The 24,577-nt window shown below is 41.6% G+C and overlaps 1 long non-coding RNA gene across 1 annotated transcript in view; it reads right to left on the bottom strand.

Moving 5' to 3' along the window:
* The window catches only part of LOC128108664 (uncharacterized), a 251,201-nt gene that overhangs the window by 61,179 nt on the left and 165,445 nt on the right, over positions 1-24,577 (bottom strand). The window contains exon 2 of the long non-coding RNA XR_008217574.1: positions 20,149-20,284. This is a non-coding gene — a long non-coding RNA (uncharacterized LOC128108664). The remainder of the gene's footprint in view (positions 1-20,148; positions 20,285-24,577) is intronic.

The following is a 24,577-nucleotide window of genomic DNA, read 5'->3' as shown; positions in this document are numbered from 1 at the left end:
ATCAAGTGTCACAGAGAATAGAAGGCACTAATTAAACATAAGGCATTAATTGTAAACATATAGCTAAAAACTGGAGGGCTCAAATACTGAAGGGTCCTTATACATGAAAGTCATTAGTACATTTTCCTGTTTTATACAATGTACATAATTAATACATCTCCTTTTTGAACTTGCTGGTTTGCTATGGATGACCTTGAGATGCTGACCCTTCTCTGTTAGGATTATGAGCATGTACCACCATGCCAGGTGTATGTGGTGCTAGGAATAAACCCCAGGGCTTTGTGCATGCTAGATAAGCATGCTACCAACTGAGCTACAAGGCAGCCAAACACATCCCTTTTAGATCCTAGCACTCAGAAGGACTAGAGGAGTCTGCAGAGCAGATCACAGGCACATCATGGGAGCATGGAATGAGGCTATTGACAAGTGGGCACTCTTCCTTTAGAACGACACCTAAGGGAGACACAGTGCTTTCCCCAGGATGCCAGGTCATCGTTTCTGAAACACTGACTGGTTGTATCACATTGTTAATTATTTTGAATCACTGGTTTCTACTTCTTAAATGAGAGGAGATAATGCATCAGGTAATGATGACTCTCATTTCTCAGTGTCACAAAACTGTTGAATAGTCTGATCTTTATAGAAGTCAACTTGTGAACTGCTGGACATGACTGTTCTACCTGGAGACCTGGCACCAGGGGTTTAATGGCCAACATGAAGTTCTTCAACTTTAGTAATTTCTTTCAGTAACAACTGCCAGTCTTTATTGATGACCAGTATGTATCAATCACTATTCCAAGCATGTCATATAAGTCATATCATTCTATTCCAAATGTGTCGTATAACTCATGTCATTTAATCTTCATAGCAAGTCTGAGAACTAGAACTCTTATTATCGTGCATATTAATTGGTGGTGTCAGACAGCAAGGATGATAAGAATCGTTGATGGGCTCAGATTTGTGACTGAGAGAAAAGGCATGAAGGAAACATCTGAATGAGTGAACTCTTGAGTGACAAGGTGACCAAATGTGTTTGCTTTGATTGTATTTTTTGATAACCGATGATTACCTGTGGTTTCCTAGTCTCGTTTTCAGTTTTTACTATTGCTGGGCTGTGAGGGTCTTACTCTGTAACCTATTGTGCGATCTAGGCAAGCAATTCTTGAACACGTGCTCAAAGCAATCCAAGTAATCTCAATCAACTACCACATTTACAAGCAATCCCTTCAAAGTTTACTATCTTTCCACCCTTGAAGACACAGAAGTTATCTTCCATAAATCAGAAAGCAGGCATCCATCACATACAGAATTTCATGGAACCTTGATTTTGGTCTTCCCAGGCCCCATGTCAGTGAGAGATATGTTTCTGGCTTACTACTACATATGTGTGTATATGTGTGGGTGTGCATATATGCCATAGTTTGTATGTGGAGGTCAGAGAACAAAATTGTGGAGTTGATTCTCTTCTCCCACCTTTATCTGGGTTGTGGGGCTCAAAATCAGGTAGTCAGACTTGCACAGCAAGGGCTTTACCCACTGAGCCATCTCTCCAGCCCAAGTTTCTGTGATTGATAGCCTACCCAGTCAATAGTATTTTGTTATAGTAGGCATTAACAAAGGTCCTTGAAATAACAATGGCTACTGTCTTAGTTAGGGTTTCTATTGCTGTGAAGAGACATCATGACCATGGCAACTCTTGTAAAGGAAAATATTTAATTGGGGCTGGCTTACAGTTCAGAGGTTTAGTCCATTGTAGCCATGGTGGAAACATGGTGGCACACAGACAGATATGGTGCTGGAGAGGTAGCTGAGAGTTCTGCATCTTGATCTGCAGGCAGCAGAAGGAGACTGTGACACACTGGCAAGACTTGAGCTTCTGAGATCTCAAAACCCACCCACCCCCAATGACGTACTTCCTCCAACAAGGCCATACCTCCTAATAGCGCCTCCCTATGGGCCAAGCATTCAAACACATGAGTTTGTAGGAGCTATTCCTACTCAAACCACCACATTTCACTCCCTGGTCCCCATAGGCTTGTAGCCATAACATAAAGCATTCAGTACAACTTTAAAAGTCCCCATAGTCTGTAACAGTCTCAAACTTGTTTAAAAGTCCAAAGTTCAAAGTCTCTTCTGAGATTCATGCAGTCTCTTAACTATAATCTCCAAAGCAAAACTGAAAACCAGTTGGGCAAACTCTAAACTCTGCATCTCCATGTCTGATGTCAAAGTATTGTTCAAATCTCCAACTCCTTTTATCTTTGTTGAATACAACACACTTCTTCCTCTTGGGCTGGTTCTGTTCCCTTTTAGCAGTTTTCCTCATCAGCTATCCCATGACTCTGATATATCCAAAATTTGGATATATCAAAGGCAATTCGGGCTTCTCCTTCACAGCTTCACACATCTTCCTCTAGGCACCCATTTGAGGACACCCCTGACACACCCCTGGCCTCAGTAGTTTTCCTTAGCTGCAGAGAAAGATTCCATAGCCCCTTTCTTCTACTCTTGACTCTAAAGCCAGAACCACATGGCCAAAGCTGCCAAGTTCTGCTCTTGCTGGGGTTGGAACATGGCCCCCTTGTTCAGTTACATCTTTACCAGCTTTCTGTTTCCAGTGGTTACCTTCACTGCCTAAGCTTGGCTGTCCAGGAAACCTTTTGGTAGACCAGGCTGGCCTCTGTCTCCTAAGTGCTAGTATTAAGGGCATGTACCACCTTGCCTGGAGCTAAGTTGTTCTTTAGTTCCTTTTCACAAGTTGGAAGCTTAGCTGGATGGGGTCTTGTGCTGAGGTCACTACTCCCTTTTTTCCATCTCTTAATCTGTTTATCTCCTTGAACACAGGACTTAGCTCCATTCCACTTCCTTATGTTCCTTTTCTCCTAAATCTGTACATTTTGTATTTTTCCTTGCTTGGCTTACTCCTTTTCATTATAAATCTTCATCAGAGCTAACACTAATAACCACACAACAGAGTCAATACTAGCCTGTTTTGAGATTTCCTCTGCCAACAGAATCAATCCAGTCTCTTCATTTTAGCCTCACTGGCAGACTCTTCAGACAAGGGCAAAAAACAGCCACATTCTTCACCAAAATATCACAAGACCGGTCTCTAGGCAACTTATTAAAATGCTTCTCCTCTGAAACCTCTTGAGCCAGGGCCCTACAGCTCAAATCACCCTCAGCACCACTGTCTTCCATGTTCCTACTAGGATGACCTAAAGGACTTAACTGCTTTTCTAATCCAAAGTCCCAAAGTCCAAATTCCTCCAAGTAGAAACAAGGCCAGGTCTATCACAGAAATACCCCACTCCTGGTACCAACTTCTGTCTTAATTAGGGTTTCTATTGCTTTGAAGAGATATGACCACAGCAACCCTTATAAAGGAAAACATTTGAATAGGGCTGGCTTAGAGTTCAGAGATTTAGTTCATTATAGTCATGGTGGGAAGCATGGTGGCATGCAGGCAGACATGGTACTGGAGAGGTAGCTGAGAGTTCTACATCTGGATCTGCAGGCAGCAGAAGCAGACTGTGACACACTGGTAAGACTTGAGCTTCTGAGATCTCAAAGCCCACCCCTACAGTAACACACTTCCTCCAACAAGCCCACACCCACTCCAACAAGGCCACACCTCCTAATAGTGCCACTCCCTATGGGCCAAGCATTCAAACACATGAGTCAACAGGAGCCATTCCTATTCAAACCACCACAGCTACTATAACCTTGATGTGGTGTGAGAGAGCAAGAGACTGTTTTCTATTGCTGATTTACAACAAAAAAAAATCCCAAAATACTTGTAATAAATAAATGTCTTAGTCAAGATAGGCTAGGCAGGGCTAAGGCAACAAATATAACCAAAATATCAGTGATTAGCACAACAAGGTATCATTCAAAGTCCAAAGCATACTAAAAGTTCTCTTGTATCTTGTAGCTTGACCATCTGTAGATCTGGCCTTTGAAACTGCTATGGACCAGGAGGCATAAGTAGGAGCTGTGAGAGATGCCCCATGTAATTAAGCATGCATCAATGAAACATACTTGCTATGGTCTAGGATCTAATCAGAAGACCCAACTCAACTGAAATACACGAATACTGCATAAGCATCAACATTTCCTATAAAACCATGAAGGCAGCTAATGACTGGGAGTTTCATGCACAATGTGGAGTTAAGACTACTAAGTCAAACTTGAAATCGGCCTGGGAGGTAAAGAGTACCTCCTCTACCTTAGAGTTTAATCACTAGGGGACAATTGGAGTCTCAGGACTGGTTGAAAGCCTTCATCCTAATCATACAGTGTATAAATTATATGGAAGTTGCAGCAGGAAACAGAATCCAGCACAGAGAGCTCAAGAAAGTCTACTAAAGCAGTACTGATAGTGCTTTGGATAAAGTTAGGGGGAGCAATAATAATAGTGCTTTGGATAAAGTGAGGGTTCAAGGCAACCCTGGAGGAAAGGGTGGTGATTGGCAGCAGCTATAGTCCACAGGGATGCTTTCATTGGCAAAATTTAAAAAAAAAATTGTTTCCGAAGCATGGATAGTGCAGGAAGGAAGTTCACTGTCCCTCTCCCCAGTCTCTGGGCAGTTCCTGGGTTGACTGAATGGAGCAAGCAGGCAAGTCACCCAGGGCAAATCAGTGATCTCCAGCCTCTAGGGGCTGTCAGCAAAGCAACACAGGAGTAGGGAAGGTTCTCAAACAGCTAAGGAGCAATTCATCAAACACAGACAAGAGAGATAAAAAAAAAGAAAAAAGTCAGCTTTTGGAGAAATTGGAAAATTAATGTATTCCCATTTTAATGAGCAATACCCTTTTTACCAATTGGCTTCAATCCTAGAGAGGCTATCTAGTTTTTTTAAACAAAACTATAATGTCAATCTATCGACAACATGAAATATAACAGAACACATGTACTCCTTAAAAGGAGAGACACATGGGAATGGGGCCTTCAGAAGCCTTCTGTTTATTCACCTGTCAACTCACGTGTCAGCAATTTTCTTCTGAGTCCCTATCAAGTTCAAGGCCCTTTCCTAGGCTCTGAGAATAGAAAGGTGAACAAGAGAGCTATGGCTTCCCCTCTCCTGTGGTGTAAAATCTGTGGCAAAAGTAACGTAAACGAGGGTGCGGAGAGGAGGCTGTGCCAGTCACTAAGTGCCCAGACATCCAGGGGAGAGGTGCCTGTTTACTCTCCCTGCAATAGGAAACTACTGAAGCCATGAGCCATGACTTCTCACTGCACTTAGCGTAATGTGAGCCCTGTAGGGCTCAGTTGTCACTTGAGTCAACAGTAGCAGTAGCTTCCCTGCTTGGGTCTATGGTTTCCCCAGCCATGGGCTTTCAGCCAGGTTCATGGCAGTAAGAGTGGATTTCCACCTGTGGAGCAGGTCTCAAGTCAAAGAGCAGCCCACAACAGACTTGCCTCTGCTTCTCCAGAGGTCATGTCTTGCCTCTTCCAGGTGGGTAGCTTTGCATACAATGTCAACAGGTGAGTAAAGTTATTGGCAATTCATAGCTATTTTCCCCGAGCAGCCTTTATAGAAACCACTGGTGCCAGCTAAAAAAAAAAAAAAAAAAACCTATTTCAGGACTTAAAAAACTAAGTGATCACCAGATGGATTGGGGGGTTGGCCTTGTAGAAACAGAAAGTGTGTTTTCAGGAGGATTTGATTTGTATAAGTTGATGAGATGGGGTAAGATCGGTCTCCACCTTGGGAGAACCATTACACGCCCCAAGCCTTGCACACGTTGACTGGCCGGCTTCACTCATGGATGATTGCTCTCTCAGTACTGCACCATCATGAGTTCACCTAACGTGTTTGTGTCCTGGGGGCACTAGAAGGGATGACCACAAACTTGGTGGCCTAAGAACAACAGAATTTTATTTGCATAATGCAGGAGGCAGAACTCAAGCCAGCAGCCGCTTCCTTCTGAAGGACTGAGACAAAATGTGTCCTGTGCCACTCTCCTGGCTTCCGGCAGCTGCGGGCAATCTTCAGCACCCTGACCTTGAAAACATGGGACTCCAATCTTTGTGTCCACTTCCTTATGTCATAACGCACTCCCCTGTGTGTCTCTGCGTCATAACCCACTCTCAGTTTGAGCTGACCTAGTCTCAGATCTTGACTACATTTGGCAAGATGCTGTCTGCAGCTACACTCGCAGGTAGCCAAGGACAGAACTTGGGCATATCCTTTGGTGAGACGTAATTCAGTGGATCACCCTCAAGTTTTGGTTGTCCTATGTAGTGTGAGAATAACATCATACCAAGTCAGACTGAGTGCAGCTACCGGTTACAATTCGAAAGCAAAGTTGTAACACCAATGATTATTATACATTTTAAAAATCATTTAAACCATTTGAAGGGCAGTCAATATATTATTTTAACTATATTTTTCCACAGATGAGTCTCTCTCCTTTTTAAAACTGCTTCTCACAGATCAGTGGGTAGGAGTGTTTTATTCCAGGGGACCATACCCTGATAAGACCTCACATCCCATTAGCCATCAGGGCTGATATAGGAAAGGGCTGAGGCTGAAACAACATGACTGGCATCAGTCTGTGAAATGTTTTTGTAAACCTCTCCCAGAGGATCAGAATTTCAGCAGTGCCAAGAGGATGGGTTTCTAAGAATGCCTGTTGCTAGAGGGGGCTTGTATGGGGACCACCATGTGCTCTAGAAGGTACCTACTGCAGGCTTAGGCAGCCTGGGGACACTACAGCTGGGGTTCACCACAGAAGCGCATGCACACACGCACACACACACACACACACACACACACACACACACACACGCACACACACACACGCACGCACACACGCGCCTGGAATCCTAAGGGAAACCCAGCTCACAGGGCTGTCACACCCAGTGCTTCTCAGCCGGATACTGGTCCCCCTGGTGGTAGCCTCAACTGATGCAGGTTCAGTAACGGGGCAAAGCTGTCTATCAACAGAAGGCACTGTGGTTTGTTGCAACACCAGCAAAGGGAGTGTGGTTGCTCCGTGACTCACTCAGATCCAACAGGAAGAATCGCACAGTCAAGGGATTGGTCTCACAGTCACAATGTCACAGTCAGAGGACAGCAACAAAACATAAATGTAGGTGCCAAACTACTGAAGGAGGCTTTCTCCCTGTCCTCCTTAGGGACTTCACCTTCAAGGTCCGTCTCTGGGCCCTCGGCTCACCTCTAACGATGCCGTCTACCCGTTAGTGAATGTTCTAGACAGAAGAGCTAAAGTACACAGTGGTCCATCCACTGGTATGGCGGCGTCAGAGTCTTCAGTGGAAGAAGTCTCTCCTGTTGCGTCTTCTGCTGCTCCCTGGCAGAGCATAGTTCTAGAAGCTCCTGAGGCAGCCTCCGGGGGGCTGGATTTCAAAATTTCACTAGTAGACAGGAAGTGTTGCACCCTGTCTTTTATTAGGGTGTTCCTTTCCTAACAAAATCTCCAGGAGTTCTGGAAGACTGGATACCTACCTGGTCTCTGCTTGTTCGGACTTCATTTTCTAACAGGAGGACAGACTGCCATCTCCAGGCACCACACATGAGAATGGAGCTGTGGACCAGGTTTGTCGGTCCATGCTTCCAGGCTCGCACGCCCAACTCTCACGGGACTCTGGCCACAAGTAAATGTTAATAATAACAATAAGAGGGTTATACCAATAGCTTTATCTAAGGTATAATTACCACTTGCCTATAGCCACACAGACGCCTCTATAGATAAGAGATGTGGAGGAGAGAAGGAACACAGGGAAGGTGAGAAAGAATGAGAGGAAAGAAGATATAAAGGAAGAGCTAGAGAGAGAGAAGGCAGTGAGGAGGGAAGGTTCCTTTACATATTATATGCGCTTGTTTCTCACCGGGATCTGTTCTTCAAATCTAGGTTTGGATGTCCTAAAGAAAATGTCATCGCACTCGGAGAAAGGAAGATGAAAACTACCCTGAGATTCCACCTCACCCTAGTCCGAATGGCATTCAGCAAACATAAATAAATAAAATGCTGACGAGGGTGAGGACAAAGGGAGCCCCTGCCGGTGAGGATGGGAACTACATCTGTTGCTGGAGATATCTGCTTGGCTATCCCTCCAACACTGAAAAGGACATTGGTCATATGGCCTAGACACTCGCGATATTTATCCAAAAGACTCCAAATCGATACATCGTGGAGAAACTTTCACATCGATGTTTTTGCTGAACTTGTCACGTGGTTACATTACGCAGCCAGCCTAGCTGCCCAGCCGTGGAGAAATGAAACAGCAAATGGAGTTCATATACACAAGGAAGTGTTTATAGCGATAAAGGAACACGAAGTTAGTCATTTTCAGGGAGATGAATATAACTGTAGATAAACACACTAAGAGAATTAACTCAGTCTTAGAAAAATAAATATCACATATTCTCTCAACTATGGTCCCAGACATGTGTGTGTGTGTGTGTGTGTGTGTGTGTGTGTGTGTGTGTGTGTGTGTAACATATATAATGTCATGTATGTACTGATGGCATGAAAGTAGAAGTAAAACAGACTGAGGATCCAAGAGGACTAATTGATGGATTAATGGGAGGGTGAGAAGAGGAAAGGCAGTTAAGTAGGAGAACAGGGCTATGCTCGTGGTACAGGGTACGTGAAAACTGGCTTAGGTGACTATATAATAATAATAATAATAATAAACAGGAGGCCACAGTCAAGACAAAATAAAAAAAGAGAGAGTTTTCCGTGACTCTGAACTTGGGGCTTTGGTGTGTGTTGCTTCAGGTAGTATACTTTGCAATGCAGTGACGTTGACACTTTCTTCTTCCCCACATCACCCTCAAGGCTTACGAAGGCCCTGTCACTTTCCCAGGATCATATGGCTACTGAGGAAGTAGCAAGCTGGGGTCTGAATAGGTTTGCCTGAGAGCTGCTCCCTGGGCCCAACACTGCTCTGCTATATCGCTGTTTTAGGTCTGTATGTCCCTTAATCATCCTTTCATTTACTCAACAAACATTTACTGGGTGCCTGCTATAAAGATGGGGAGCACAAAGATGAACCATGTAAAATACTCCCCTACTTCTTGAGACGTACATTTTAGAGGGGCGATAGACAATAAGCCAGTAAGTGTGCAGAGTCATTTCCAATTACACTGTATGCCATGGAGTCCACGGGACAGGGCTTGTTGTATAGCTGCACAGAAGCTTGAAGGACCTTCCTACAGGAGGTGACCTTTAAGCACGGATTTTAAAAGATAGAGGAAGTACAGAATAAATGTGAAACTCTTAAGGCAGGAGTGTGCTAGAATATCTGAGAACAAACAAGAGGCTGGTGGGGGGCAGAGTGAGTGAGCTGGGGGAAGAGGCTGGATGATAAGCGAGGTGCGGGTTGGGCCTTTGTTGCCCTGCACAGCAAGGGAAGGAGAACAGGTCATCCAGAGTCCTGGAAGGTTTCAGTTTTTGGTAATAGAATCCAGTGATAATTGTAAAGATGGCTCTGGCCCTTCACAGGGGATTAACTCTAAAGTAAATAGATTCAAAGTCGTTTTCATCTAAGAGAGATGTTCCCACAGCCAGATTAAGTTGGTGTTGACAGAGAGGAAAAGAAGTCACTTGATCTGAGCGTATATTATTGATGGACCTAGATGTGATTATTAAGAGAGAGAGAAGAATCAAAAATGGCATCTTGATTTCTGGTTTTGTTAATAGTGCAGTTGGTTGACGTCCTGCAGCTGAAATTTAGAGTGACTGGCCTTGCTATCACATCTGAGCACACCTCCTCTCTGTGGTTCTACTATATGGTTCTAAACAAATCATCCTTCTGTCTCCCCTGAGAACCCTCCCAAGCCTCACACCTCCAACTATACACACACACACACACACACACACACACACACACACACACACACACACAATACACACCATACACTACACATACACACTACATATACACACCACACACAGCACACACCACACATACCATACACACACACCACACACCAAACACACACATATCACACATACTTACCACACACACACCACACCACACACACACACACACACACACACACACCACAAATTAATCCTTTCTAACTCCATTTCTGAAAATCTCCTCTGATGATTTATGTCAGGATATTAGCTCTGGGAAGACTAGAGGTTGATCTCTCCAACTCCCTTATTTTATAAGACAGAAAACTGAGAAAAACCTAAGAGAGAAATGGATCTGTTCAATGTCACACAGCTATCACACACACACACACACACACACACACACACACACACACACACACACACACACACACACATCTAGGAAGAGAGTGCCTATTTCTTGAGTCCCAAACAAATCTTCTTTTGCTTAGTTCAAGCTGGCTTCTAGATTCTCTTGGTTCCCTCATCTCTCTCTTCCCCACGTAACTTCATGATGAAGTGGTTGGTCCTCCCCTGTCTCCTGCGCCTCCTTTGCCTCTCTAGAGAAGGTCAAAGACTGTGTCATCATTTGGCATGACACACAGTGCTGACTATATTACCTAGGCGATTCAATACTCTTAGGGGATGCTGATTGATTATGCTGTAGTCCCACATTTGCATACCGAATCTCTCATATGTTTAAGACTCCAATCTCAATCTACATAGCAGTCAGGTACTTCCGGTTCTGGTCTGCTGTAATGCAAGAGCAAACTCTTGCTCATTTTATATCTTTATTATTATCAATGCTCTTACTATATCTGCTCAGTCCATCATAAAGGAAATTGCACTGTCTGTTTTCTTTGATTTTCCCCCCCATCTAGGTACAAACTGGGCTAGACTAAGATCTGAGATCCTGTCTATTTGTTTCTAAATCCTAGACATCTCATTAGTGATCGATGACCTAATCCTTTTAATATGCCTTCCAAGAAGGCTTCCTCATTACACTCTCCCTCAGGAACAAGAGGGAACAGAGGTATGGAGGGGAGAGGAGGCGTCTACTAAAGTCTCTGAAAATCCACTTGGGGTTTCACAAGTGAGTTTCAGCCATGCTGAAACGGTGGAGTGAACGCAATGCGAACTTGTGCTGCAGTCACTATTCACTCTCCCGGATGTAAGGATTGCATGCCTTTCATCTGCTCCACCACACACTGGTACTGCCTTGCTGTTCCTCCTAGACACAGGTAGGCAGCTGAGCATGCCCCTCCCCGGGCTTCCAGGAGCACCACGAGGGAGGAGCACTGTCATATTGCCTTATTTCCGTTCCAACTGTCATTCTCCTCCTGGGTTATCTGCCTCTGAACAAGGCCTTATGTCATTCTCTACCTGCTGTTGCCATTCCGTATTTCCTGGATCTCCCTGACTTTTAATATTCCACAGAAAATAACAAGCCAGACACACCTTACCCCATATTTTAATAATTAACATTTTTAACATAGCAAGTATACTAATAACTAGGTCCTTAAGGTTGACCAGTGAAGGGGTTAAGAGGTCCATGTCAAAGGTCAGGCTAACATGAACCAAGCTTAGACCTGCTTCTACTTAGAACGTCAGGATAAAAAGTTTAATCTCTCCAAGCCTGTTTCCTTCTCCACTATTTAAGGACAAAAAGTGTCTCCACATCCACTTGTTAGAATTAAAGGGCTTAACATGGATGAACCTCTTAGGGTGGAGTCTGGCCGAGTGCAGACCCCTCGATAATCACCAGGGGCTCTCGGCATTACTGGCGTCATTGTCAGAAAGCATCAGCATGTTTCTAGAAGTTAAAATAGCGAGGACAAGAGTTCCTTTAGTGTCTCTCTAATTTAGAGACGGACACAAAAGAAACTCTGGGAAACCGTTGGAAGCTGATGTGCCCCCATGGGTGGCATGACCAAAGGCCAGTGGAGCGGCAATCCCCTAACTTCAGGGTATAATAAGTCCAGGAGCGTCACTCGGAAACTTTATCTTCCCAACAAAAGTAAGCAGGGGCTCCTGTGAAAAGAGTTGGGATCTGGTCACTAGGCAGTGTTTTTGAACAGCAAATACAGATGACAGTCATATTTACGGTCAATTTACCAGAATCAGGTATCAGATGACCTCTGACACCAGCCACTGCTTACTAAAGAGCTAATTAGCTGTAAAAATGAGGTGACAAGTCAATTGTATCCGCACAAAGGATGAATTTGTCATGTGGGAATCTGCTGGTAGTTACAGCTTCTGGGTGGCTTCTTGGCCTACAAAGGAAGCTAAGTTAGAGGAAGAAGGAGGGGGAGACCCCAAGCACTAAGGAAACCCAGGAGCGCTTACTTCCCAGGCGCAGGTGACTCTGCACACAGCCACTCCTGGCCCAGAAACCTCCCCCCACCACACACACACACCCTTCCCCATACACACACCCCACCCCCACAGACACACACACCCTCCCCCGCCCCTCAGGCCCACCTCCAGGCCTTAACATCAGCTATTGAGAAGCAGGAGCCAGCAGAAAGCCCAGCCTTGCCAGGGTACCAATGAAAACGGTAGTAGCCCGTGTTTCCCCAGGAGAACTACTTTTTGTTTGCTACAGTGCATCCTTAGGTCTTTAACAGTGTATGCACTGAAACTGAAGAAAACCTAAGGAAAAGAGGGAGACATCTCTATATTTTCTACTCCTGATAGTTGATGTCAAGACAATGTGGTGTAGTTCTTTCTTCTGTTAGTGAGGAAAGCTGAAGTCAGGTGGGATATACAATCCAATGCTTTTATTGATGTCACATGGTACCCCTAAAAGCATGTCTTCGTGTTATTAACCAATTCCCAACATTTATGGAATTGTCCTTTCCAAGTCCTCTGACTCTCAGAGATCACTCCTTTTGATTTGATGACAAAGGATCATTGTCTCTTGATACATTGAGAAAGATGTTAAAATTTCCTCACCAGTGCTGGCTAGGAATGCCCAAGGTTACCTGCCATTCCAAAACCTGTCCAGTGTGCCATTTGTTATCATACCTGTGCCTGCACTATGAACTACCTGCTAAGCATGGATCTCTACTGTGACAGAGACCCACTCAAAGACAGTGGGGTCCTACTTTCCATAGAAACTACATCACCTTCACCAACTGGGGAAAGAGGTAAGGAAGCCTGGCTAGGTGGAGAAGACAAGTTTCCTACTCCACTGTAGCAAGGGAGAAAAAAGTTCTCCCCTTAGGTCCCTGAAGTCAGCTAAAATCAGGCTACAACACCGCACCAAATCGTAATGAACTCTTAAGGTTAGCATGGGTATGGAAAGAATGCCTTACTACCTACCAGGTGAGTATTCCTGTGTTCCTAGGAGTCTTCATATACAAGGAGCATACCTTACAAGACATCTGAGTCTCAGAAGTTCCATCTCACCTGGCTTCAGAGGAAAGGTAATGCCATGTTTTCCTGCCCACACTCTAAGACGTTCCAGTCTCTTCCTCAGAATGATTTAGGGTAGAAACCAGAAGGGCAAAAATGCCACTCTCAGTCAGAGTGTGGGATAGGTCTGTAGAGGTTCAAACACGGTCATGAAAAATTGGTCATGTATTTCCTAAAGTCATGATTAAGTGTGTTAAGTAACAGCATATGAAAACCAAGCTAAATAGTTCACTTTTTTTTTTTTTTCCAGCAGGAAGCCAGCTTTCAATCTGGTCACACCTTCTCCTGGAACCAACTGTTTAAAAAATTTAAAGCATTGTCCATCTGAAATTTCTATTAACATAGAAAGTATTTCTGTTTGTTTACACACTTGCTAGCTGCTATAGAACCACACACAACACACACACCACCACCACCACCACCACCACCACCACCACCATCTTGTAACAACTTTAATAACTAATGAGTTGCTTTCCCCGCTACGTCCCTTAAAGTGTCTTTTTCTCCTCTTCTCGTGGGCTTTTTTCTATTTCCTTTGTCTCTATCCACATTTACTCCCAGCTAGATATACACATTTAACACTTAGAAGCTAAGAACTACATACGAAAGAAAACACATTTTTATTTTTCTGAGCCTGGATTACCTCATTTATGCAGTGTCTTCCAGATCCATCTGTTTTTCTACAAATTTTACTTTATTTTTGTTTATTGCTGAATAAAATTCTGTTGTGTACATGTGCCACATTTTAGTCATTCACCTGTTGGTGGACGTCTAGGCTGATTTCATTCCCTAGCTATTGTGAAGAAAGCAGAAATCAAGCGTCTCTCCAGTGGGGTGGAGTCCTTTGGATATGTTCCCAGGAATGGAACACCTGAGTCATAGGAAAGTCCTACTTTTAGGTTTTTGAGAAATGATCACACTAATGTGCATATTCCGCACCAGTTGACGCCTCTACCGACAGCGGATAAGCCTCATGTCCATCCAAATTCTCACTAGCAATTGTAATTTGTTGTCTTATAGTGGCCATTCTGAGAGTTGGGAGAGTTGGAATCTCAAAGTAGTTCTAATTTACATTTTTAGATGGCTAGGGATATTGAATACTTTTAAAATGCTTATTGGCTATTTGTAAACATTCTTTTGATAATTATCTGTTTGGTCCATGGGCCCACGTGTTTATTAGCAGGTTTGTTTTTGAGTGTTTAGTTTTGAAGACAGACAGACAGATAGATAAATAGATAGATAGATAGATAGATAGATAGATAGATAGATAGATAGATAGATAGATAGATAGATAGATAGGTAGATGATAGTTACATGATAGTCAGACAGACAGATGATAGAGTTATGAACCCCTTGTCTGAAATACAATTGGTGAAGACTTTTGTTTTGCATTCTGTACACTGCCTGCTTACTCTATTGATAGTTTCTTTTGCTGTGCAGAAGCATTTTAATTTCACGCAATTGAATTTGCCAATTATTGGGACTATTTCCTATGCCTTTGGAGTTCTACTAAAAAATTTCTTGCCTAGACCTATATCCTGAAGTGTTTTTCTTTAGCAATTTTAGTGTTTCTGGTTTTGCACTTAGATGTTTGATCCAGCTGGTTTGATAGGAAAAAGATACAGTACTAATTTCATTCTTCTGCGGGTGGATAGCCACCAGTACTAGCACCATTGACTGACACGGTTCTCTTCTTTTTCCAGTATATGTTCTTGACATCACTGTCAATAGTTAAATGGTCACAGTTGCATGAGTTTACACCTGGATCTTCTATGGTGTCCCGTTGGTCTGTCTTCATGTCTGGTTTTGTTCCAGCACTATGCTGATTTCTTCACGATGGTTTTGTAGTGTAGTTTGAGGTGAACTAATGTGATGCTTCCAGCTGTATTCTTTCTACTGAGAATTGCATTGGCTGTCTGTGGTCTTAAGGATTTCCAAACAGATTTTAGCATTTGTTCTGAATCTATGAAGAATATCATTGGAGGTTTTATAGAGATTACATTGATATTGGAGATTGCTTTGGATCATATAGCCATCTACAAAAAATTCATCCCTCCAGTGACCATTTCAACAAAAGTCTAGGTTTATCTGAGCAGGGGTCTCTATCAGAGCAGATGGTAGTAGTTATAAGCTGCAGTCATGCAAACCATACTGCTGAGGTATTGGGCCCACAAACACGTCTTTGTACAAATCTCTACTTAGGCCTTTTCCTTCCACAGTCTCATTCTGTTGAGGGATGGAAACAGTACATGATTCTGATCAATGAAGCTACATGGAATAGAAGTCCTTGCTCAGTCAAAAGGCTATCATTACTTACAGGTCTGACCCTAGTTCAGGCTTGAAAGTCCTGGGAGGTTCGTAACAGCTGTTTCTCTATGCTTCTCTGGAATCATGAGAACGTATTCCTAGGTTAAATGCCACAGGTTGCTATCTGAAGACTCAACCTAGACAAACCAGTAGTCCACAGACATAGAAGATGGAAATTAAAATGATTACCTGAAATTTCAAAAGCTGGGCATATATGCAACTTGTAGAAGAATAAAAATAAAGTCAATCCATATAACACAGGAGATTTTTTAATACTCACTAAAAATGATGCTTTTATGCTAATACTTTTTAACTCTATTTAAAATAATTCTTTGCATAGTTCAAAACTGGCAGAAAAGTAAACATTTCACACATTACACGGTCCATTGCAATTTTAGTCACCACTGAAATAAGAGCAAACAGTGATTCCAGAGACTTAGACAATTTAGAAAGGAAAATAAAAATACACTTGAACCTCAATAAAAAGAATCTCGCAATCCATTTTTCAAAGCTACCCACAGTAGTTGAAAACATCATAGCACAGTTCTGTTTTAGGGCACATTGTTGGTATTGTTATTGGATCTCCCCAAGAGGTCACCGTGGCTTGTCGCCAAGAGCCATTCACAGGACACTGATTACTCCAGAATGCCAGAGGACCTCACTTAAGCAACCATGTATAAGCAAAGCAAGTAGCAAAGTAGACATCAGTAGCCATTACTTCTATAGCCAGAAAAGAATTCACTTCACATAACTAAGCCCTGCGGTTCTCTTTAAATAGTAAGTAGCCAGCGCGTCTGAGTGTTTATTTACTGTCCTCTCTGCCCCTCGTTCACAGGCAGGAAACGGAAGGAGCTGACTAAAGATTCACTAAAACTGAAGTTGAAGCAGTGCTGAGGCTATAATTATGAAGAAGTAATTACATTAAATTGACTCACTGTTTTGGAAATATGCCAAATGCTTAAAAATGAATAATACCGTGTACCTTCTCCATCAATACTTGTTAGCCAGGATGACAAAAAACTTAACTGAAGCTGTTACCACCACTAAAAATCTCGATACAATGAATTCTCTACCAGAACTAAACTTAACTCTACTCAACCGATTCCTCTGACAGCCTCATTTTTTAAAAAGTGCAAATGATTTGCTACTAGATAACCAGACCTCTGAGTCATTTTTCATATTACTTATTTTTTCATTTATTTTAAAAAGTCAATAACATGGTTATTATAGAAAATTTAAATAATGGCATAAAATACAAACTAATAACTATGCATAATATTGGCAGCCCCACTACAGAAACCATTGACATTCCAATGCTTTGTGTGTTTTTAATCACAAAATTCAGAGTCCTGTTGTGGATACTGTTTTACAGTTTGGTTTTCTTTTCACATAATAACACATTCTAAGCTTTTTCATGGCATCAAATACTATTTTATCATGTGAGTCTTAAAACCATATTTTAGAACATGAGCACATAATTATTGAAATAGACACCTATTATAAGGCATATGGGCTGTTTTCAATATTTTATCATTAGAAATTCTGTGCTTAAGACACATAAATTATCATGGGCATTTGTATTTCTTTAGAATACATTCTTAGGAGTTAAATTGCCAGTGTAAGCGGGGAAGAAAAGACTAGATTGCCCAGTGAAGACTAGACTGCCTCCTACACCACCCAAGTGCCATCGTTATAGCTTCCCTGCCCTCACCAACAAGTTAGGATTATTTTTGAAACATTTCCTAACTAAGCAGTTAGGTCACTTTCTGTCTTTCTTTTATTCAACCAACTGAAACCTTACTGTGTTTCCTTTATTTGTCTTTTGAATATTCTGCTTTTAGTTATCCAGTACTGGTTTATCTGATTACCAATGTGTTGTATGTACACAAAGGTAGGATCTTGTTTCATGCGTCATGGTTTTCTTTCGTTTAGTTTTCTTCATTTTCTTTCTGCATAATATGTGATGGATTTTTCTGATATAAAAGCGTGAGAGATTGCTTTATGATAAAATTGCTAAAAAAATAAAACAAAGTGAGGCTGGAACTTATTACTTTAAGAACATTTACCAATAACTTTCATTCTGGCCCAAAAAATGTTTGAGGAGTTTTGTCAAGGCAGTTAAATTATTCTTGACTAGTTGTAGAAATTTTAAGAATGTATAATTAACCACTGTGAAGGTCCTTCTTATGCTCCAAAAATATGAAAATATAAATGTTAGTAATGTATGTTTCCTGCTACAATTAGGGGTCTTAGCAGTTATTCTGCAGAATTAACTTACTTTATATATTTTATTAACCCTTGGAGAATTTCATACATCATACATTGTACTTTGATCATTTTGCCCCTCCCCCAACTCCTCCCAGATACATCCTCTATTCCATAACCACCCAACTTTGTGTTCTCATTATTTTTTTATTGACTCTGTCCAATTAGTGCTGGCTATATAATCTTGGGTGTGTAGAACATCCATTGGAGTTTATTCCACCTACCAGGACCCATACCCTTAAAGAAAACTAACTCTCCCTCTCTTGAAAGCTATCAATTACCAAGAGTTCCTCAGCTAGGAGTGGGATTTCTTGTCTACCCCCTTACCCTCACCTCTGCTCTATGCTGGGATTTGCCTGGCTTGAGCTTGACCATCTTGGGGAGTGAGCCTTAAATTCGATCAGAAAGTCGTTGGTTATGCCTGTGACATTCATGCCACTTTTCAATGGAGGGCATATTTTTCCAGAGTGTCATTATTATAGCACACATCGTTCACATCTAGATAACATTAGTAATTGCTTTTCTCCTCTAGTAGCATTCTAGCACCTTCCAGTACTATGAACCCTAGTAAGGATGAAACTCCCAAGTCAAATCTATCTTGACTCCTCTATGTTTTATGATTCAGCTATGTGGTATCTTGGGAGTAAAGGATAGAGGAAGGAATATGGGGATGAATAACTCATGTACAGACCTTCTAAAAGAGTCAGATGAAAAACTGCTACTGCAGATGTTTTCTATAATATAAACACATCACACACATACATAGATGTGTGTGTATAAATATGTATATATTTATATGCTTAAATGGAGTTACCCCATAACAGGGCAACAATGCCCCTACCAGACACCATAGGGTAACAACAACAAAAAAGCCCAGTGCTAGGAATGGATTACGGTATTTGGAGCTGTTGGCTAGTAAGGGTAAAATTAACTTATTTACTGTTGGCTTAGAGAAAAATAAAAATTTCAGTGAGTTTCCCCTGCTGAAAACATAAATTCAGAAAAAGTGATTGGGCGCTAGGAAAGGTTACACATTACTTTCAGCACACCTGCCCATCTCCAACAAGGTTGGCCAGAGTTCAGAGTTTTCTGAACATAGTCTGTCTATATCAGCAGTTCTCAACCTTCCTAAATGCTACAACCCTTTAATACAGTTCCTCGTGTTGTGGTGACCTCAATCATAAAACTACTGTAATTTTGCTATTGTTATGAATGATAATGTAAATATTTTTGGAGAGAGAGGTTTGCCAAAAGGGCCCTGAGCTACAGGTTAAGAACCACAGGTCTGTAGGTAGCCGAACAGCAAGTCAGCCCAAGAGAAATCTTCGCACCACTGGACAACACAAATATTACCTTGTGTTTCCTCCAACTCTTCCAGAAACATTCATGTTATTTCTATGATATAACTCTTCCCTGCCATCCTGCATTTTTCTAAGCAATTCACAAAAAAATACATAGCAAGTTGTATATGTTAAATAAATATGGCTGATGTTTAGGTTTAAAAGACAGAATCAATAAAGTAAAAAATAGCCCCACTATTTAAAAACAAACAAAACCCAAGTAAAGCACATTTTGTTAGAAGCCATTAGAAGCAAAAGGAAGCCATAGAAATGGTGACTGGAGTTGTAATAATACTTCATTTGCATATATTAGAAGGCCACAACAAAAATAAAGATAAGATCTCTCTGTTTAAAATTCTCTTGGCTCTGCTATTTCACAGACTGGAGTTTTCTCCCTGGAAGTTGCAACACTTGGATAGTATTTCCCCAGACTTCAGATGGGAGTCTCCCCTGATGGCCTCGTGAACTAAAAAGGAATGGGAACAAAGGAGGACTTCAACTTCACCCGCTTCTACAAGTGTTTGTCTCTTCCTTATCATTCTTTATATTCATGCTAATCGCAAACAATGTTAAAAATTGAAAGTAGAAAAGCAAGAGTGTAATTAATATCCTGTAAAAATATTTTATGTCAGATATGATTATGAAATAACACTCCCTAGTAATCATTTTATAGGCATATCTTACAATTTATGTTATTGTCAATGTGCTGCCTTAAAAACGTACAAGTCATTCTTGGGATTGCCTTTTATCCACTTTAATACTATGCCTACGTATCATCAAAAACTCTTCGTTTTGTGTAAAGTCCCTTTTGAAACAGAAAGGGGCAGTAAAGACTTGAGATGAACGCTGAGATGCAATTGTTGGTCTTAGTTGGAAATGGTCAACTAAGTGAAATGGGAAATCAAAATCATCATAGAGATCATTCAGAGTCGGGAAAGTCACTCACAAGCTCAGATGTGGCCGAGGTTTCCGAGTTCTCATGGGTGGCTGCAGCCCAGATTGCTTCTCCAGTGTGACTGCTAATAGGAAAACTGAACAGGTTGGCCTGTCTCTCTGGAAGTGGAAGCCTGACTCGGGAGCTTCTGCAATGAGAGAAAAAGTGAGGAAGTTTCTCCAAATGCCAGCATATTCTTCAGACAGGGCAAACAGAAGGTGGGCACACTTGTCTACACTATCTAAACCTTGTTTCTCAGGTGTGTAAGGTTTTACAGCAAGTGAACATGTGCTTTTCTCCTGCTGTGGGGCTCTGAGATGATTTTCTACACAGAGTCCAAGTCCCTGGCGTTTTTCACATTGCAACTCACAGTTGCCAGGCTGCAATAGCAAAGCCGACCAAGCAAAGCCTCCTGAATAGAAGCTCCGAGACCCACCACAGACCCTGGCAACACTAATGAACCAGGAGACAGATTCTGCTAGGCCCCAGTGGGCAACAGGGGAGGGAAAACATAAAATCCCACAGTGATGAGACTAGGCTATGGCCATAAAGAATCAACTTCTCTTAGCAGGTGCTGTATATCCCAACATCTGCTGGCCATATAAAACAATGTGGCTGGCAGGTGGTGTGAAGATGTAGAAATACTGTTACTATCAAAGGTTAGATGATAGATAGATAAATAGATAGATAGATAGATAGATAGATAGATAGATAGATAGATGATAGATAATAGATAGATAGATAGATAGATAGATAGATAGATAGATAGATAGATAGATACATGACAGAGTATATATGTATATATGTGTGAATACATGTTGATATATTAAACAAACTTAGTTGTACTTTTTAGGTAAGTGTAGAGTCAAAATAAAAAGTGTTTTCTGTATTTACTCTTAACATAACACCTGGAAGCAGTAAGGTATAATGTTCTAAACAAAAGGCTCTCTTCACTCAGTATTCCCTTTGAAATCAGCGGGAATTGTCTGTCTGGAAGATTCAGCATAGAAGTGAACTGCTCTTACTGATCCAGCCAGTCCTTGAAGGACAGCAATGGCAGAAGCCCACGATTAGTTAGTTGTTCATAACAGCATCACTGCAGCAACTGAGGACCAGGCCTCAAGGTCAGTAGGACCTGGGTTCATATCCCCAGTTGGGTTCTTACCAGGCTCATTAACTTCCCTGAGATTCAGTTTTCCCTCCTTTATAAAATGGGAATAAAACCACCTCCCTCAACAACTGTGATCAAAAGAAGAAATTAATTACAAGTTATTAATTAATTAATTACAAATTAATATTAAAAATAAAATAACAGTAAGGTACATAAAACAGCATCCAAAACAAAACCGACCTCCAATTATTTGATAAATTATGACTGTTATTTCTACCACTACTACTGATTATTTATGCCCAAGTTTATCCAAAAACAGATTCAAAGTGAATGATAAAGATAAACAAAATGTAGAAAAAATAGCACAAATAAACAGCTGATGAGACAGGAAAACTATTTTAACTTGGTAGATCCATCAGATTAAAATTTGTGTTTCTCCCTCATGAAATACTCATCAAATATAGAGCAGCTAAAAGCAAGGGCAGCTTAGCAACAGTGCAGGGGCTCTTGGGAAGACTAAAGCTTCATTTTTATTTCACCTCAGGTCACAGACTCTTGCCCATGCTCCCATGAAAATACCAGTTATCAGGGAAAAGGTTACTATAAACTTTAGTGCCTGGGGCACAAGTGCCAAGAAGGAAAATAATACGACCTCAGTTGACTGTGTCGTAAGAGATCTATACAAACTCCCCATTCACTTTGGATGACAGCCTTTCTGCCCCACCCCTCTACTGATCCTTGTGTTTAGCAGAACGTATAATGCCACCCTGCCATTTAGGGAGAAGTCAAAACATAAGATCCCATCATAAATATCATTTTAGAAAAATTATGCCACACCACCTTCCATGTTAGATCACCAGGGAAAAGAGACATTTTGATATGTAAATTCGCTCGTCTACTTTTGAATATTAATTATGTATCACACTACCTCTCACATAATTATTTTTGCCATAAATTTGGAGTCATTACCTAGGAAACTATAGGATTAGCATTTTAAAGATTTGTTGGAGATAGGAATCCAACCAATAAATATAAACACTCTTGGCCTTCATTCATTCAGACAAAGAATTGGGAAATCATTCCAGACATGGAAAGAAAAATGTCCAGTTAACTATATGTGATTCCCTGAAGCCCTTTGTTGAACAATCTCCTGGACCACTATTAAACCTCAGTGAGAAACAATTAACTCTGTAACCAAATAAAAACAGCTTATGGACGTGAGGAACAAGGAGTAGGGCCAAAAATGGGGACTGATGATGACATTTGCCCTTCCTGCCATCTTCCAAACACCTAGACAGCACATTGCCACACTTCACATCATGCAGTTGCACAGTCGAATGTTAAGCAGGAACATGTTAACCCAGGGCTTGTTCCTAGTCTGCAGACCCTTGGCACACTTGAAAGTGCCACAGTCAGCAAAAACCAATCCAGGTGGAGTCCTGACCAGGTGTTTCAGCCAAAAGAGTCCCTTAAAATCATTCCTGAGCCCAGGAACTCACATGGGAAAGCACCAGAAGCTGAGTGCGGGAGGCAGTTTAAAATGAGAAGGGATTGTTAGAGCATTTCTCAAACATGCTTCCTTTGATAGAGCAAAGAGTGTTACAGAGTGTGTATCTGGTAACTGAAGCAAAAAGGGTTAGAAGTTCAGACTGTCTGGGCAGAATAACCATGAAGCACAGTGTCTCCTGCTCAGCAAACGCGCTGCCGCTGTCATCCACACCAATCTGGTCCAGTCTGACAATGGCTGTGCCTAAAAGTACAGCCAGCCAGGGTCTCTGCTCCTCCTCCAGCTGTATGGCATCTGTATGGCAACCACAGAAACGAGACATGCACTAAGTTCAGCCTTGCAGTCATTAGTTCAGCCTTGCAGTCATTCTCTAAATCCCTGACTCTCACCAAACGCTGGGGGCAAAATCTTTGCCCCTTTTGCTAAAGCACCAAGTGCAGTGTCTCAACAAACATGGGTATTTTCTTTGCAGAAACTGGGTGGGAGTTCGTCAGGCACCCTGGAAGTCTTGAATGAAAATGCAGTCTTGCCTCAAAATAATCACTGCAGTATTTTTTTAAAATTCTTTCTACAAAAACAGCTATAAGATAATTTGAAAAGTTACAGGGGTTAAATATTTTATAATTTCATTGTGTGTAAAATATCCAGAATAAGTAAGTCTGATGAGGTAGAGAGTAAGCAATATGTTAGGGACTTGGAGAAGAGAGAAGTGGGGAGTAACGGAATTATTCAGAGCTAAAAAGAAGTAATAATGACTCCACATCATTGTGATGGTTCTAAATGCCCGTGAATTGTACACTTTAAAATGATTATCTGTGTTTTATGTGACTTATAAATTTTATCTCAATTAAAAGTTTGGTGGAATTTTAATATGAGCTGGGTATTAAATGACTTTGTGGAATTATTAATTTTCTAGGGTGTGACAATAGTATTGCATCAGGAAGGAGAATAACATCTTTTTCACAGTCGAATGCTGAAGTCTTTAGGGATAAAGAATCATCATATCTACACTTTCTTTTTTTTTTTTTTTTTTTTTTTTTGGTTTTTCAAGACAGGGTTTCTCTGTGTAGCTTTGCGCCTTTCCTGGGACTCACTTGGTAGCCCAGGCTGGCCTCGAACTCACAGAGATCCGCCTGGCTCTGCCTCCCGAGTGCTGGGATTAAAGGCGTGCGCCACCACCGCCCAGCTATATCTACACTTTCTAATACTTCAGTAGAAGGACATGTCTGTCTGCAGAGAGTAAAGCAACATGGCAAAAATATTTATGATTGTTGACTCTAAGTGAAAAGTAACAGACTATTCATTGTGCTATTCTTCAATATTTCATAATGTTCAAAATTTGCCAAATATTGGAACAAAACATTTTAATGATCCTCTGAAATCATGAATGAAGTTCAACGTTCTTGACGCCAGGTACTGTACTCACGTTTAGAATACATTAATGAACAAAAAGATGCAATATGACCTGATTACTGCAGCCTGCTGTGGATAGCCATAAATAACCAAGCAGCACAGGCTGGGTGATGCTATGAAGATGCAAGATACCATCAAGGACACCAAGTCTAACATCTACGGGATCTTCCTGAGAGTCCCCAAGAAACCGTAGTCCAGTAAACCCCACTGTGGCCTGGAGGCTGGACTCTCACAAGTGAAAACAGGGAGTAGTGTTTAAAGGAGGCCATGCAGTCTGTAAGGGGCATGGCCACTCAACTTCAGCCTACAGGAAGTCCCTCCAGAACCAGAAAAATCAGAAACCAAGGAGGCCAAGTCGTGAGTCTCAGTTGTCCACAAGCCCAAGTTTACAGCATGCCCCACTCAGTCTT

Source organism: Peromyscus californicus, unplaced genomic scaffold (genome assembly GCF_007827085.1).
Source record: "Peromyscus californicus insignis strain IS unplaced genomic scaffold, ASM782708v3 Scaffold_13__1_contigs__length_99412109, whole genome shotgun sequence".
Taxonomy (NCBI): Eukaryota; Metazoa; Chordata; class Mammalia; order Rodentia; family Cricetidae; genus Peromyscus; species Peromyscus californicus.
The sequence above is the reverse complement of the archived record's forward strand: the minus strand, read 5'-3'. Positions and strand labels throughout refer to the sequence as shown.